Consider the following 5,637-nt stretch of genomic DNA (forward strand, 5'->3'; position numbering starts at 1 on the left):
TTCAATCACTCAACCAGTGTCTGGTATCGTTAGTACCTGTCAATTTAAGTACATGTTTTCTTAACTTTGAGAATTAAGGTTACATAAAAGCCACTAATGAATGAAGCAATTTCTAGCCATGGTACTCAAAGGCACAATGAAGTTTTTCTTCAGATACTTTTTCAAGGAATTAGATTAAATCATACAATACAATTGCATCATTTAAAAGTTACAGTTTTACGATCCACAAAGCTCCAAACCATTTTAAAGTAGTAATTATTTTTAAGCCTGAATTTTCTTCAATGCAACAAAGAAATCAAACAAGATCACACTGATTTAAAAAAAAATATGATTTAATTTAAGGATAGCAAGGAAAAGCCCTGATTGGAACTAATTTACAATGATTAGGGTAAAGAATCAAGAACAAATCTTATTCAAACAAAAATCTTACTGGCGAAAGCTTAGCAGGCACTACAGCTCAGAATTCTGGACTCAACAGATGGCGAAAAACAATTCAGTCTTTGACTGTGCAAAAATAAGCTATGTAGGGGCGAAGATTACTCAGCAACATTTATTTCCATATTGACATCACTTATAACAGGATTACATGTAGATTTCAATAACATGTCATACATAGATAAGTCAGATAATATTAATGTAGCGGCAGCGCTTGCGCGCCCGCTGGGGGCGGACCCTGACGATCCGGAGGGGGGAGACTGGTCTCCCGGTAAGGGATGGATTGGATCAGCTTGTAACACAGGTCGTCAAATAATCACCTCCAATTTATTCGTCAATGGAAAGAAAACCCTATAAATTAATACAAAAGCACGAACCCTAATTAATTACATAAGTGCTTTAGTTGATTCATGGACAATAATTAAACAACAATGACATCAATTGCAATGGTATTCTGCAATGGCATGAGTGCGTACTGCTTATACATATCACACATAATACATAGAAGCGAATATGCTATTTAAGCTAACAGCACAACCCAAATTTCTATTCACGGTGGCTTTGGGGCTTTATGCAAATGCACTGACCACGTGACGGTACAGCGCGAAGACGATGTACATGTCGAACGTTTATAAGTGACCATAAATGGCAACGTATAATGGATGAAATTACAAAATACCGGCGCTAGGATATGCCAAATACCCCCCCAAACCCCGACTCACCCAGACACCACGGGTTGTGAGACCTACAGTGGTCTGCAGGGCCCAGCAACTCCAAGGGAACAGGCTGAAAACTGTCCGAAATGGTCCCGAAATGTTGCGCTGTCTCCACCGAGATGGCCACGGAAAGAAAAAAGGACTAGACGTGGTCGAAGGGTCGGTAACGCACACTGGGCAGACCGGCATATCCAAGCGCGGTATAAATAGTAAAAATGTTGACAATGCCCGTATTACAATAAAAATGAATACAAGCGTTTTTAAACAGATAATGAAGTCGGCGGAAGGTATTCCGGCTAAATCTTATGTTATCACGATAGAAATTAAATGGAGCTAATTCCAATAGAGGCGCAAGGCCACGTCAACGTGAAGGGTGAGGGGACCCTCTCAGTTGCTATGCAACAACGTAAACATTGAAAGGATCTTAAAGGCGTATACCATGTGCATGTAGATTATACATGATAAATATACGGGCAACTCCCCACAAGTTCCCTACTTTGACACCATACGCCCCAGGATGGTGATGTTAACAGCATAACGCCGGGAATAACCTCACATAATATATCACTGATGTAAGATAAAGTTTGGAGACATAATACCAAAATGGGATTCCCCTATCCAGGGTAAACTTGTCTAAAATGATTTATCCTCAAAAGACACTCATTGGTGATCACTTAACGGCTGTCAATCACTTTTTTTTTTAAATTACAAAAGTATAAAACATGTTAACAACATCCGATAAAAGTGATGCAAAAGAATGCGTGATCATCGGTGAGGCACAGCCTGTCTCTTTTTCAAGAGTGGACACCTTTGATCTTCTTCGATATAGCCTAGCTAAAATCGTAGTTGCAAGGGAAAAATATATGTATTCGTTCTACAAACTAGTGAAAGCCATAGCGAACAATGGCCGCTCGGAGACCCTTGCAATACTTGTTCATACCCTCTATATTGAGGTGACAACCATCACTCAAATACTTAGGGTAGTTCACACGCTTCTGCGTGAACAGATACACGTTCTGACGTTCCGACCTAAGTCTCCTACTGAAGAGTGAGTTGAACCTTCTCGTTCTATGATTGAAAGTCGTCACCGCGACCTGTCCAGATCTAGTGATTTTAGATCGTTGTATTATAGATAGGAATACCACCTTTCGGGGTGATATCCCTCTACTTTCCAACAAATCTAGGAACTCAAAACTCTTCCCAACTAGAACCTCTGGCGTAATCTCAGGGAGACAGAGATCATTTGTACCAATATCAAGTACCAAAACGTCAATGGAATTCAACAACCGCATCTTTTGGCAGTAATAATCAACATGATTAAATAGACGGTCATAACTCAAACCTGGATGGCCCTCGACAGTCAAGTTAATTTCTGCAGCAAGCCCAAGTAATTCTTCCACGGACTGGTGTTCCTGACGGGCCATCCTATCAAGTCTTTTCACAAAAGAATGCCCAAACAAATATACATTCAGCGGTTCAGACATTGCAAAGCCGTCGAAAAACAAACGAGGGCAAAATAACAAAGTAACAAGGGTACTTCAGAACTTGGTCTTAGGTGCTTAGTCTAACTCTAAACTACATGTACCAATATATTACATGTATAACAAACTGAATGCAAAAATATACGTACAGGCAAAATACATGTACTTTGGGCATACAATGTGCACCACCTAGATCAAATTACATAATGTACATGATCGAAACAGCACAAGCCCACTACAGCTCGACCAAGCTGACAAGCATGAATAAGGAGGTGGCAAAATGCCACTGTCCTGCTACACACAGGCGACCCCTCCTCTCAGCTTGCTAGAAGGCTTTGCAATGAAACTACAGGAACTAATTTAGGTGACTCCAGTAGGCAGGGTGCTGGATTGGCATTTCTGCCTCAGACGTTCAGAACGTCGCGGTCCAGTCGTTTCTTTGGGCTGGGGAACAGCTTCTTGCCCAGGGTCCCAGCGGCGATTCCAAAGACCCCACACAACTCCAAGGGCCTCATCTTGTTTCTGCATTGTCGCCAAGTCAGAGTGGGAATATGATGGGAACACCGAAGGTGTCACCAAGGGAGCGTCATCATCAGATGCGCTCACACCTCCTGCACAATTGGAATGGCCTGCTGAGGCAGGCCTCAGCTCTACGGGGATAGAGGTACTTTCCGCTGAAGTTTGAAACACACACGCCGCCCCAACATCAGTCACCTCAGGGGGGTTCCGACTGAGTGCATCAGCACATTTATTACTTCGACCTGATCGATATCTTATCTCTAAGTCGAACGGGGCCAACTGAGCAGCCCAACGCTGCTCAGTTGCACCTAGTTTGGCTGTCTGCAAGTGGGCAACAGGACTGTTATCAGTCAAAACCAGTGTATGCCTACCCCAAAGATACTCTCTGAATTTCTCTGACACAGCCCACTTTAGGGCAAGAAGCTCTAGCTTAAAGCTAGAGAGGTCGGAATAATTTCTTTCCGCTCCCCTGAGCCCTCTGCTGGCATATGCTACGGGGTGAAGACAACCCGAATCGTCGCGTTGGGATAGACATGCCCCGAGTCCCTTAAGGGACGCGTCAACTTCAAGCACAAAGTCCCTGTCAAACTGAGGGTAGGCCAAAATTGGTGTACTGCAAAGCGCGCTCTTCAAGGTCTGAAAGGCTTCATCAGCTTCCTCTGATCAAGGCAGGGTCCCCCTAGAGTTCCCTACTTTTTCTGGGGCCTTGCCACTCAGTTCATGCAGGGGTGCTGCAATATTTGCAAACCCCTGCACATAGCGCCTATAGTAGGACGCTAGTCCCAGAAATGAACGAAGCTGATCAAGGTTAGTTGGAGTCGGCCAGTCTCTGACTCTCTCGATCTTGGTAGGATCTACAGCAATACCCTGGTCACTAACAATGTGACCAAGGTGGGTAACGGATGTGCGGAACAACTGACATTTAGTGCCTTTTAACTTCAGGCCATGGGTCTCAAGCCTACTGAACACTTTGTCCAACCTCCTTAAATGTTCCTCGAAAGTATCCGAGAAGACGAGCAAATCATCCAAGTACAATACACATTCTGAAAGGTTCATGTCGCCAAAGATCAGCTCCATGATCCTTTGAAAAGTACTTGGACTGTTGCAGAGCCCCTGGGGAAGACGAAGGAATTCGTACAACCCCCAAGGCACTCTAAACGCAGTCTTGGCTACCGACTCAGGATGCATGGCTACTTGAAAGTAGCCATGCGCTAGGTCGAGAGAAGAGAAGAGCTTGGCCCCTCCGAGTGATTCTAGGGTCTCATCGATCCTTGGTAGCGGAAAAGCGTCTCTATGCGTTTTAGCATTAAGACACCTATAGTCGACGCACAGTCGCAACCGTCCATCTCTTTTCCTAACCAGCACTATTGGGCTAGCATACGGACTCGCTGATCGCCGGATTATCTTACGGTCAAGCAGATCCTGCAACAATTTCTTCACCTCTGATATCTGACTTGGTATTACTCGGCGGTAAGGCAAGTTAATCAGCCTTTCATCTGAAAGGTGAATCTCATGCGGGATCAAATCACAGTAGCCGAGATCAAACTGACCCTTCGAGAAAACATTCTGGTGCTTCTGAATCAACTCGGCCGCTGACAGTGCATCTGTGGCATTTAGACTCCTAAGACTAATACCAGGAGGCAACAAGAATTCTGTACCATCATGGAACACAAACAACTCCCCTTGCTGATCACAAGAACCCTGCACACCACCATGCCCAGGGGATTCCGAACCCACCGGCCCAGAACTTTCAGCATCAACATCCGTCACGTCTGGCACACCTGCCACAACATTGTGCACGGACACATGGAAGCAGTTATCAACAGAATCAACCACAACTTGCTCTGTCAAACAAGCATCACTCACAGTACCTATTTTAGTGGAAGGTGGAACTACCAATGGATTGGGGCTTGTATTCGCGACCAACAATGACAAATGAGGTCCATCCACCTGCTGCAGACCCTCAACAATGTGGCACGCACCCTCTAGATCACGTACTCCGCAATGAATTTCATCCAATGATGAACTAATTGGGTAAGGTTGGACTAACATAAGTCTACCTTGCGGGTCGACTACAGACCCACCTAGTACACAGTGAATTTCTCTCACGGTCTGTGGTTGGATTGTCTCTTCACCACGTGTCAAGACATCAAAAATGGTGGTCACAGGTTCCCTTACCCCTCCATCTGCACCAGCAGACGTCATGGATCGGAACCAACGAATGGCCAAATCCCAGTCCGAGTTTGGCCGACAGACCTCCAGAAACTTTGCATTGGATGCGACCTTCCTAAGAATGTTACACCCCAGCAAAACTGGGTATTTACTACTCTTGTCCCCAGGATCTGGACAGAGTTTACTACTAGAGACTACAAAACTGGCACAGAACCTCTGGCCTAAAATCTCAACTTGTGTCTCCAAGTAACCCTCAAGTGGTATTTCGAGGTGATTAGCACCCATCCATTTGAAGAACCCACCCACATCATCCA

The 5,637-nt window shown here is 44.8% G+C and overlaps 1 long non-coding RNA gene across 1 annotated transcript; it reads right to left on the reverse strand.

Annotated features, from left to right (window-relative positions):
- Window positions 1–743: 743 nt before the first annotated feature.
- On the reverse strand, window positions 744–4,321 carry LOC147799149 (uncharacterized). The gene is made up of 2 exons (XR_015425385.1): window positions 1,158–4,321; window positions 744–786 (listed from the first exon to the last, which is right to left on the reverse strand). It is a non-coding gene; the product is annotated as an uncharacterized LOC147799149 (long non-coding RNA).
- Between the last annotated feature and the right edge of the window lie 1,316 nt (window positions 4,322–5,637).

This window comes from Acanthaster planci, linkage group LG05 (genome assembly GCF_054643075.1).
Source record: "Acanthaster planci isolate LZ-2023a linkage group LG05, COTS_SCS, whole genome shotgun sequence".
NCBI lineage: Eukaryota > Metazoa > Echinodermata > Asteroidea > Valvatida > Acanthasteridae > Acanthaster > Acanthaster planci.